This window comes from Mustela nigripes, chromosome 2 (assembly GCF_022355385.1).
Source record: "Mustela nigripes isolate SB6536 chromosome 2, MUSNIG.SB6536, whole genome shotgun sequence".
Classification (NCBI taxonomy): Eukaryota; Metazoa; Chordata; class Mammalia; order Carnivora; family Mustelidae; genus Mustela; species Mustela nigripes.
This window is the reverse complement of record NC_081558.1, coordinates 177,981,658-177,994,475: the sequence shown is the minus strand read 5'-3', so window position 1 is coordinate 177,994,475 and position 12,818 is coordinate 177,981,658. Positions and strand designations below refer to the sequence as shown.

General features: G+C 34.0%; 1 protein-coding gene across 1 annotated transcript in view; it reads left to right on the top strand.

Annotated features, from left to right (window-relative positions):
* EPHA3 (EPH receptor A3) overlaps positions 1-12,818 on the top strand; it is a 354,334-nt gene that overhangs the window by 98,861 nt on the left and 242,655 nt on the right. The window lies entirely within an intron of this gene.

Sequence of the window (12,818 nt, the reverse complement as noted above, 5' to 3'; positions counted from 1 at the left end):
AACACACTGAAATTTTTTTTTTTTTAATTTTAGGTGTATAAATATAAGGAGAATTTAACTACTTAGTTTTGGGAATCTGGTCTGTTTTAATACCTATGTTTGCTGTTATACTCTGAAAAAGGAATTGAATTTGGTGTTCTCTTTTTAGCCATTCAGTAATCTCATACCATGCAACAGAAATGAATATACTTTATACATTAATTAACCTTTCTAACAATGTAAATGGAACATAACATTTTGTTTTTGACTATAAACATAATCTATGGAAAAAGCTTAATGACAGCAAGGGCTACACTCTAGTCTTATACTTCTCCATGTTATTTAGATCCTTGGCAAATGCCATCAGAAATATCATTATTAAGTATGGTTTTGAAAGTTCTAAAATTGAAACAACATGGTAGATACTACTCTTTATATACATGAGTGGAGAAAAATCTCGGTGGCCTTTATAATCCACTTTGAATCATATCTTGTCTCTATGTACTCTTTATGTATATATAATATTTGTGAAAATTATTTTAAATAAAATAATAAGGACCTAACTCAGGAAGAATTTCAAAATTAGCCATTTTTTCTAATTTGGTCTCTAAGGAACCAGTCTCTGATATCCACACCAGGAGAGAAAGAGATATGTCTACTTCTCAATAATATGTATCAATTTATGTAGAACTATCTCCTAAAATATGACAGTGGGCAAGAAACTTAATCATTAGATGTTTGGATTTTAAATAATTTTCATATGTTATAAAATTTTATTGAAACATAAATAGAAAAATAAGTATTGGTGAAGTAAAAAGAATCACATAAAAGTCTTAGTAGAAATAAAGCTTACAGACTTATGTTACATACTATCTTAAGGATAAACTAGTAGAAGAATAAAAGAGTCATATGAAGTTATAATTCAGAAACTTCATAATAAGTGAGAATTGCTTTACTTTCAACCTCATTCTAATTTACTTAACTACTTTTTAAACTACTATGATATTCAGTTGTATTCCAAGATCACTCCTAGAGATAGGATTTAATTAATTAATCTTTAAATTTTGTGTGAGAGAGCAAGAGAATAAACACAAGGTGGGGGGAAGGGCAGATGGAGAGAAAAAGAGACAGAATCATAAGTAGGCTTCTTGCTCAGCATGGAGCTCTCCATGGGGCTTAATCCCATAACCTCTACTCTGACCTGAGCCAAAAATCAAGAATAGGACATTCAACTGACTTAACCACCTAGATGCCCTTATAGATAAGGATTTAAGTGAAAGTTTTATATTCTTGAAACTTGTTTGTTAAGTTGAAGGATGTCAACAGCACCTTTTTCATATAGTAATGCAATATCATCACAGACTTTCTCTCTCAGCATTTAAAAATACTAGTTTCAGAATGAGATACATATATAAAAATAGCCGATTGTTTTAAGACAAAGATCTTGAAGATAATAAAAATAATTGTAGTAGAATTAGAGATTGCCCTTGAAATGGGATGTGATTGTAATTTAAAGGGGAGGATTTTTTTTTTTTTTTAGTGATGCAGTTTAAAGGGGGAATATTTTCTTATAGTTATGTCTTGACATTTGCTGATGTTTCCAAGTGATTTTTGGTTTCCTTTCTTTTCACAATCACAAAGACTTTGTATATTCAGATTATTAGACAATGTGTTGAGGTATTCTACTTTCTTTTGATTTACATATTTAACAAATATTTGTTTAAATATATTATTTTGGGCATTAGTATACTATGTCTTAAAATTTTAGAACTCAGGAACTCAGGAACGAGATTTATTCTGTATCTTGTTCTTGGCTATAATTTTGCTGTTGTTGTCAGTGATGGTGCTGGTGTTTCTTATGGTGGCTATGGTTTCCTTTATTAGTTTTTAATTTTTCAGTTGGCTTTTTGGTAAACTTGTAGGCTGTCTGAACAGCATGCTAGGACTCTCACTAGTCAACATTTTAGCAGCCGTGCTTCTGTTTAGGCACAGAGAAGAGTGGTAATCCTCAGAAAAGAAGCAGATACAAAAGATAGCTAAACAAACTTCCTGTATTTCATGAAATAAGTTTTTATTTTTTTAATTTTTTTCCAAAAGGATATTGTATCATCCTTTTTTAAAAAAATGATGGGGTAATACCTTGATATACCCACTATTTGGAACACACATATAGCTAGATTTTAAACATCTCAGCATAATCTTATAATCCAATGATAAGCAACCATAGGCTTTCAGTTGCCTAACACAAAAGAAAACACGACTCATTCACTTTATTTAAAAGAATATTTAATGAGTGTCTATTTCATTCTAAGTATTGTATCAGAACTCAAAGCCTTTTTTTTTTTTAAATGTTCATGATTTACTAGATGCTAGTGTATTTATTTGTTAAGTCATGTCTATGAGCTATCTTATTTATCACCCCCCTCCAAGTAACTTACAGGCATACCTTATTATTATCTACATCTTAAAAAATGAGAACAAAGCTTTCACAAGTTAAATATCTTGCCATAGTTTCTTTAATGGGTGAGTGTTGGATTAGAGATCTGAAACCAGGCAGTCTGATTCCAAAGGCTGTCATCTTAACCTCAATCCACATTGCTTCCCTATGTTTTAGTCCAGTGGTGACAGAGACCAAGAAACCCCATAAGACACAAATTCTACTGGAAGTAAGAGTACAGTACATTGAAGGAGGAGTAGGACCACAGTTGAATTGGCATAAAGTAACCCAAAATCTGTTAATATAAGGTTTAATATAAATCAGTTTATTTCTCACATCATTCTGCTTCTAGAATTTTTAAAAAGAAGAGCTACTAGTCAAAATGTAATATTTTGGAAAGACTAATTTTAGTCTGGATGATATGTATAAAATCTGGATATATACATCACCAGTCATCTTAGATATACAACAAAGTCTAACAAATTTAATTCAATAAGTGTTTTTGACTATCCATTAGTACAAAGTAATAATGCACTAGACACAGGGAAACATAGATGGATTGTATTTACCTTACAGGGGCTCAGCATCTCCTGTGAAAGACAGATACATAAATGGATACTTTTAATGCAAGCCAGACCAATCAGTCTTGCACCAGGGGTACAAAAGACTTTGGCAATGTAGGGGAAGGAGAGATAATTTTGAGTATTTCCAAATTCATAATGGGATTTTTTCATTAATGATGAAATGCCTTTGAATGAGAGATTTTGATCATCTTTGCTAGCATTAGAAACTTTTGGAGTAAGGAAAAGAGGCTAACAACCTTATATAGCTTACTCATTACAGACAATAAAGTTTATAATTTGTTTATTGAATTTCAAAATGTGTAGAAGTACCATTAGAGTTTTGTGTTCTGAGCTCGTTCCGCAGGGAGGTTTTGTAAAGATTTCATAGCCAGGTCATTTTCTCACTTTAGTAATGAAATATTCTGAACCATTTATTCCACTCTAGATGGATAACTGGGACAGTTAAAGTTTGGTTAAGTAAATGCTGAGGATATGACAATATCCATTTGATAGGAAAAATATATTGATGAAGACACTTCATTGTCAAAAAATTCACCCATCAATTTCATAATTATAATTGAAACCAATGTTGTCCTTTACAGAACCAGAATTCTAACCATAGCATTACACTTTTCTTGTATATAAATGAAAACCTTCAAAACAGTGCACTTTTCCTGAAATGAGGAAAAGAGTGGGAATATATTTTGGCTATTTATTCAGTTATTCAACTATTATTGAGTCTGTAGTATATAGTATGTACCAAATCCTGTGTTGCACACTAAAAAAACAGAAATGAACATTATCCCTGCTAAATTAGTTTGGTTCATATTTCAAAAATCTGTGTGTATTGGGGAATGGGAGGTAAATACTTTGGTCTTTGCTCTTAAGGAAGCATAGATTTTTTTTTTTCTTGAAGATTTTATTTATTTATTCAATAGAGAGAGAGAGAGAGAGAGAGAGAGCAAGTACAAGCAGGCAGAATGGCAGGCAGAAGGAGAGGGAGAAGCAGTTCTCCTTTGAGCAGGGAGCCCAGTGAGGGGCTCAATCCCAGGAATCTGGGATCATGACCTGAGCTGAAGGCAGCTGCCTAACCGAAGGAGCCTCCCAGGCACTCCAAAAAACATAGATTTTTAACTGAATTTTTAAACAGAGCTAAGTTAATGGCCGTTTAAAAATAAATTATTAGTGGTAATGAGGAAGGAGGTATTGGTGTGGGTGGAAATAAGTGATAGGAAATTTAAAATTTCTACAGTAAGATGCTTTATTTTGCTGGTTTTGTTTTACTCTGCTAAGAAAGAATGAACACAGGAAAGATAAGAAGATAAAGTGGTACATCTTTCTCCTTTAAGGAACAGTTAGAGGGAGAACACAAGAAAAGACTGAAAGAAATATTGGTTGTTAAAGAATAATTCAGAAATTGCATGCCATGCAAACCACAAATTCAGAAAAAGAGAGAGTGCTTATTATGATAAGTTTGGTAAAATAGAAATACACATGAAAAATAACTACAGGGGCACCTGGGTGGCTCAGTGGGTTAAAGCCTCTGCCTTCGGCTCAGGTCATAATCCCATCATCCTGGGATCCAGCCCAGCATCCAGCTCTCTGCTCAGCTTCCTTCTCTCTCTGCCTGCCTCTCTGCCTACTTGTGACCTCTCTCTCTCTCTCTCTCTCTCTCTCTGTGTCAAATAAATAAAAAATATCTTAAAAAAATAACTACATATACTTCAACTGATAAAGAGTGATATAATGATTAATATGAAATGTAAGAAATCATGCATGAGACTTGGTTTACTGGTAGTTTCTGTAATATATAATTTTAAAATATGGCTTTCATTTAAATAGGTTTTCTCTCAGTTTAATGATAGAGGAGGAAATCATGCTATCTCTTTTAATTTACTGTGTATGGCTAAAGTATTTGGGCAATGTTTCTGGTCTCTGGGTGAGCTGGCTAAATGTGGTCAAATTGCACGTTGAGCTGCTTTTATTGGATGTTAATAAGCCTTAAAATGATACTATTAAATATTAAAATTATAAACCTAATTTATCTGCTGTTTGCTTTCAATCATTAACAATCAAGATACAACTGCTTTATTTCACTAGAGAAATCATTAGTATTTCTTACATCCCAGTATAATTATTTTAACTTTTTAAGATTGGAGATGTAAAGAAATTTTGCATTAATGCCAAGAAAACCTTGTGAAATTTATTATTATTTTTTAATCCTGGTTAATGAATTCTGCTATCTGCTTTGATTTAGTTAGGAGAGAAAAAACGAGAATGCTAATGGATTTTTATATAGTCAATTAATTACATTTGAGGCAGATCCCAGGAGGTTACTATAAATATTCCTGCTCCTACAAACTTTGTTTAGACTTAATGTACCAAGTACCTTATTAACGTCACTGAAGAATCTGTTGCTCTGTGTTTTATCTCTGTGCATTCATTGTGGAGTGCCAACTTTATTCCTTGTTTTTGTACATCAGCTGCTTAATAGAAAAGTGTGTTTGATGTGATGTATGAAAATAGCTAGACTTTTTGATGATTATCCATAATTATGTTGGTTTCACCTAGGACTTAGGGCATGAGTTCTTGTTCTCATTTCATTTCTCTGTCAATTCAGAAACTCTTAAAGAAGCTGTCAAGGTTTCAATAACAAAAGATTTGGAGATTCTACTTACTCTTGAAGAGGTAGAGAAAATTGAAAATCTCATTCAGAATTTGGCACTTACTACTGAGTCTGTTTGCACCCTCTGGAACTTCTTGGAGTTCATATATTGTAATGAATTCAGAAGCATGTTTTTTTGTTTGTCTATTTGTTTTTTTCTGGGGGCACTTGGGTGGCTCAGTCGGTCAAGCATCTGACTCATGATCTAGGCTCAGGTCTTGATCAGAGGGTCTTGAGTTTGAGCCTGCCACTGGGCTCCATGCCGGGCAATACGTGCTGGGAGCTGGGCACTAGGCAGCAAGTTACTTGAAGGAAGGACCTCATTTTGTCCTTTTCTAGGAACATCATGCCTAGAACTAACAGAGTATAATTAAGTTCTCAGTTAGATACTTACTGAATGAATACTTACTGAATGACTCTTCCAAGTACGCATCCTTAGAATGTAAGTTCTAGAGTGAATATGCTTTATGCTATTTATTTTTGAATCTACTAGGTCTTTCAGATGCGTAATGATGTTCATTTTATCTAATTTGAAATAAGCACATTTGACTCTTAGATCACATACAGTTGCAACAAGTTAAGACTAGATCCACCTAGGGGCACCTGGGTGGCTCAGTGTTTAGGCCTCTGCCTTTGGCTCCGGTCATGATCTCAGGGTCCTGGGATCGAGTCCGTGTTGGGCTCTCTGCTCAGCGGAGAACCTGCTTCCTCTCTCTCTCTCTCTCTCTCTCTGCCTACTTGTGATCTCTGTCAAATAAATAAATAAAATTTAAAAGAAAAAAGACTAGATCCACCTAACTATCCTGATACTAATTAATGATCTATTACGTTATCTCATCTGTTCATTAATTAGTATCTGGTATCTGAGAGAATACCTTTTATCTTTTATGAATTTATGATGAATAGTTTTTCTGACTTACAAAAAATCAATCGACTATCATACCTGTAATAAAGCAAAGCTCTACTTATATAAATGCTGAAATAATTTTTGTTTTATACACCTAGTACTCATTGACTCATCCTTTAATTACTGCACTGAAATCTCTTACCTTGAATTATAAAAAACTTATTTGTTTTCCCAGAGTTTAAAATTACATCTATCTAATCCCACTTTACCTTTAGCAGTTGCACACCCATGACTTTTCAAACCAATACATTTATTTTATTACAAAATATGCCACTGATAAGTAATAATGTGCATAACTTTCAAGCAACCAGATATTTTGACAGTTTTATAAGAGCTATAAAGCCCTTGATTTATACAAGTTTCTATATCTTCTCACCAATTTGTATAATAACTTCTGGTACCTTTAGCACAGTGCAGACCCCTGCCCCCCCCATCCACCCAAGTTTGCCCTCAAACTTCAATTTGCATTTATTTGGTTTTTTTTTTTTTTTAAAGATTTTATTTATTTGTCAGAGACAGAGGGAGAGAGAGCGAGCGAGCACAGGCAGACAGAGAGGCAGGCAGAGGCAGAGGGAGAAGCAGGCTCTCTGCCGAGCAAGGAGCCTGATGTGGGACTCGATCCCAGGACCCTGGGATCATGACCTGAGCCGAAGGCAGCTGCTTAACCAACTGAGCCACCCAGGCGTCCCTGCATTTATTTGTTTTATTTAACAAAAGGCTCTTGTCACTGACAACTGTTTGAGTTCTTGCACTCAGTAGCCTTAAAAATGCTGCTTATCAGTTTCTTCATCCGTAAAAGGGTAGTTGAAAATCATCATTATTGTTAGTCCTCAGCATCATTGGAATGTGTAATCTTCCTTGCTTTCTTGTTTCATCTATGTTAAAACAGATGTGATAAACTCATCCATTCAACAGTCTCTTTCTTACTTTAAACCTTAGGGCTTAGGGATACCTTAAAGGAAAGGAAATGCCTTTAATGAACGTATTATCTATGTATTCATTATTTATTCACTGGTTGTCCACCTTCTTTCAAGTAGGATTTTCCTCTCCTGAGGACACTTCATTTTTATTTTCATTAAGCTTCTAGTCTATTCAATCATAGGTGATATTTCCTCCATTCTCTTCTTGTTAGCTTCTATTTTTCTTCTTCTGAACATCAGTCACTCTTGATTTTTCCCATCTGGTGTTTGACTCAGTCTCTATTCCTTCTAGCGTGTTTCGTGTTTGGTTTTTGTTTTTGTCTTCTTCTTCTTTTTTTTTTTTTCCTGCTGATTATTTAACAGCAACCTTAAATTTAGATATGGACATTTTTATTGTTGTAGATCCAGAGAGGCTTTTAGGTTTTAACTGATTTAAGAAAATGTAGTTTAGGAACAGGCAAACAATAACAATAACGAGATAAAATAAAATTCAACATTTCAAAAATGTTAAACCCAGAAGTTTTTTTACTGTGCTATGTCCTAATATTTCATTGTATAAAAGACTAGCTTAGGTATTAGGGGAGTTATAACAATAAATAATGTTCTTGCCTAGAAGGAATTCATGTGAATCAAAAAAAGTAATCAGAGAAGTAAAAATATTTGTCAGACATTTTACTTGACTGTGTGTAGAACGAACTATATCTATTTGATTTACTTTGGGTATTTATTATGTACATTTAAGAATCACCTAAATAGTAAAAAAAAAAAAAGTAAAAAAACAAGAAAAAAAAAGCAGTGAAGAAAACGGTATAAATTGTATGAAGTAAATTACAAATGTGTTTACATGAATTACTATATGATATTACTAGAAACTTTCAATCATATTATGACAATATACCATATAAAGAGTAATTAAGTAAAAACTCTTAAAATATGAAAAAGAGAGGAAAATAAAGGGTGCATTTGGGGAGAAGGGGGTGGGATTATGGACATTGGGGAGGGTATGTACTTTGGTGAGTGCTGTGAAGTGTGTAAACCTGGTGATTCACAGACCTGTACCCCTGGGGATAAAAATATATGTTTATAAAAAATAAAAAATTAAAAGTAAAAAAAAAAAAAGAGTGCATTTGGCTTGCGAGTTACCTAAGTATTGTAGTTCATTTGTTTCTTTGTTTGTAGTTCATTTCTGAGTCTAAAAACAAACAGTATAAATTTAAAGCATCTATTTGCATATTTAAGATACTAGAAAGAGGGGTGCCTGCATGGCTTAGTGGGTTAAAGCCTCTGCCTTCGGCTCAGGTCATGATCCTAGGGTCCTGGGATCGAGCCCTACATCGGGCTCTTTGCTAGGCAGGGAGCCTGCTCCCGCCTCTCTCTCTGCCTACTTGTGATCTCTCTCTCTGTCAAATAAATAAAATCTTAAAAAAAAAAAAAAGAAGATACTAGAAAGAAACGTGAGTTCTTCATTCCATACAAACTACAAACCAGATTACTTTGAGCAGTCAGAGACAATTTAACTGCAAACATATTTAGGAGAAATAGGACTGTTGTTAAATTTAAGGAGTAGAATGAATTCATGTCTAATTATTGGAATACCTCATAATTAATAAGCACAAGTTAGATGATCATCAATGAACCACTATAAAAGGCCTTAAAAATCACAGACGGTTTTATAAATATTAGTCTAGGACAGGATTACAAATAAATGAGAGTTACAGTCTGCTAGTAAAATATGGGTTATTTTATACAAGTTAACTTTAACTTGTATAAAATATGGTTTATTTTATACAAGTTAACTATATGGTTTATTTTATACAAGTTAACTTTAGTTATATAATCATGTCAAATTTCACTGTTCAAAGAGAGAAAAATAATAAGACATTTCTTTAAATATGTCTTTTTCTAGTATTTGTCTTGACCTGAAGGGACATTTTATAAGTCAGTATTAAGATATTTTCCCAAGGTTTTAACCCAGTTCACGATCATCCCTTGTCAAATAGCTGTACAGTATTTGCTTTTAGTATACCATATTTAAAAATTTTAATGTGCTAAAATCTGTGAATTTTCAGATACTTTGTCTAGCCTAGTGTTTCAAAGTTTCAAAGGTAGAAATAATTATTTAGGCAAGTCTTCTACGCTAATTATATAGTCTTTGGGGAACACAAATAATTTTCTCATTCAAGTAGTTTGTTTGAGAGTGTGTTTGTGGAAAAATGTGGAATGAGCTTCCCAATACAGTATTTACTATAGGAATCTAAGACATGGGGAAAAAGTAATTTCAGTTGTAAAAAGTAAAGTAGCTTTAATTTTACTTGAAAGAAGTTATTTTTGTCATCACATTTTCAGTCTCATTTTCAAAGGAAGATCAGTACACTGTGTACCACTAAGGAAATATTTATTAAATGCAAACGCATCTGAAAAGTGATTAGAATTTTCCAAAGAAGGACATATCTAAGCCCATTTCTCTGTGACTGGTGGAATATTGTTTATTTTGAATATATAAAAATTTTAGTTAGTTGGTGTTTTAGTGTGTGTGACCTTGTTGGATAGCTCGTGGATCTGCCACCATAATATACCATCAGGTAGTTGGGCTCTGAAGGAACTATTGAAATTTCATTTCTTTAACATAGCCTACTTGGGGGGTTGATATAGATATTCTTCCTTGGTCTGATGTGCTTCATGCAATTATGCAAAACAAGTATTTTAAAGCTGATATATAATCTATAGATCTTGTAGGGAATATTCATCTTTATCAACATGCTTTTTCTGTCCAGCTATTCAGAAATTATCAGAGATTCTATATTTTAAAATTCGAAGAAGCCAATGTAGTTTTGTTCAGAATGCAGGTTATGATTCTAAAAAAAGGGAGAGAGAGAGATTATTGAGATTTCATGAACTTTTCCAGTTTGTTTCATTGTTTTTCATCAACCCTTCTCAGAGAAAGGGAGACCAAACCTTATGCAAAATAAACTAAGAAGTAGATCATCTTCTCCCTCTTGAGGTACTGAGATTCTGTGAAAGACATTGGTAAGGGTATCACAAAGAGTGCTTTGCAAGTACAGATTCGTTGTATACTTTCCACCTTCTTTCCTGTGATTTCTCCCCCACTCTGTCTGTGTTTGGAGTTTTGACAATCCCTTATTAGTTCCAGAGTAGAACTTATAAGAGCTAATAAGGGTTTACATTACAGCTCTGACAGCTGGCACTAAACCTTAATAGAAAGCAATTGTGGAGAGAAATACACGTTTTGATAATGTTTGATGAAAGTGCTCCAAAGGAGAGCCATTTGGAAAGAATCATATGACTAGAGAGACTGCATGTATATTCTATTCGTGTAGCTTCTCATCTTCCAGGATGTGGACGAAACATCCTGTTGGCAGATAACTGTAATCACTTATGGATGTCTCTTTTAGGAAGCAGAATCCATGATATCCTGTAGGAAAAATGTATTATAAACTTTAGTTGGGTTGTTATTTATCCCTCTTCCAGTAGTCCTCTGAGATGTGTTGCTGTTGATTGCCCTTTAGAAACACTCAGTATTGGACTTCTGATCACAGATTTGTTCTGTGAGAGGAGACCCAGAGATTCCAAGGGTGAGTCGAGATCATGAAACTGATAGCCATCATATGAACAGTCATAGACTTTTTGTATGAGAAAAAAAGAAAATAAAAATAAGAAGTAAGAATGGCTTCTAAAAATGAAAGACCCTCCATGTAAAATATTCCTGAATTCTCTGTTCAGTGGTCAGTTATAATGCCACAAAAGGTTAAAAGTTGACACTGTAATTGAGAACATCTGCTGCTTTTTGACATGAAGACTTACTTTCAACAAGAAAAAGAAAGCACATGCTGTGAGATGAGAGAATACCATTCTTGAAGTAATGCATAAAGAACATGTAAATTTTTCTGGAACTCAGAAATGAATCTGTATATATAAATGGTTGGAAAGGAACGTTTTTGTTTCTCTGGTCATTATTAGATAGGAAAATCTATATTCCAGAGATTTGGATCCACTTGCTGCCTATCTCATGCTGCTCTATTGAAGATGGGATATTCCAATCTGTCAGTCAACATGTATAAAGGCTTTATGGCATCCAGAATTGATTAATGTGCTGAACTGAAGGGAAGGACAATACAGTTCTTGCTCCTAAGCACCTTGGATTCTAAAGGGTAGCTGAACTGAATTTATGTTAAAAGGAAGCAAGTACAATATCCATAAGCTCATTAGGAAGAAAAAAAGTGGAGTAAGCATGAAAGACGAATATTGCTTAGAGACTCATCAAAATGTGTTGCTAAGAGGTAATAAATGGAGAGGTTTCAATTTCCATGGAGTTAAATATTCCATCATTTATTCATTTTCATCAAACAAAATGTAATGAATACCTACTATACCAATATCCACTGGAAATATAGCACTGAACACAACAAAAAAATGTCCCTGCCCTCACAGTAATTAGCTTTTAGTGGAAATATCAGTGGAATATGCTAATGCAGATTCTTTCATTGTACCACCCGTGGAATAAAGCATAGACTAATCTCTCAGCCCAGGTGATTTTGCCTCCAAGGGACATATGACAATGTCTGAAGAAGACATTTCAGTTGTCACAGCTTGGGCTGGGGATTGCTACTGGCATCTAGAGTTTAGAGGACAGAGATGTGGCTAAATATTGTACAATGCACAGGGCAGCCTCTGTAACAACAGATCATCCAAGCAAACTATGTCAAGGTTGGGAAAACCTGGTCTAGAATAACCCTTCCTTTTACAGAAACATAAATAAAGACTGAAAGGTCAAATTACACATTAGCAGAGCCCAAGTTGGAACCCGAACTCAAGCATCTTATGATGGTACCTCAGGACATTTCCTTTTTGGGATTTATTTAGACTTAGAAATTTCTATAACTTTAAAGGCATGTGGAGTCTTATTAACTACTTAGGTAATTGGAAAGTAACACTTAAGCAAAGAAAATCAGAACTAAGATTCTTTATGTGAGAGAGAGAATAAAGATTTCAGGACTCTTCACATGAAGGTAGATATTTAAAAACAGTGAAAGAATGTTACTTGCACGGAGCTGGAAAAAGTGACTGACATTTAATGGCTGGAATTTGGTAGTACACAGACTGAGAATGTGAGCAGAGTGATAAAAGAGATATCAAAGAAAAAGCATTTGGAGATTGAGGGCGTTTCCTTAAGCAAAGGGTTCAGACAGCTGCTATGGAGTTAGTTCCCTTTTAGCGAACTCTGACGTGCTGACATGAAATCGAATCTGACATTTGATTCCCTTTTTTCTGTAATGTGGTACAAATGTAAAGATGACAGGTAGATGTGGTTATTTACAGGACCATATTG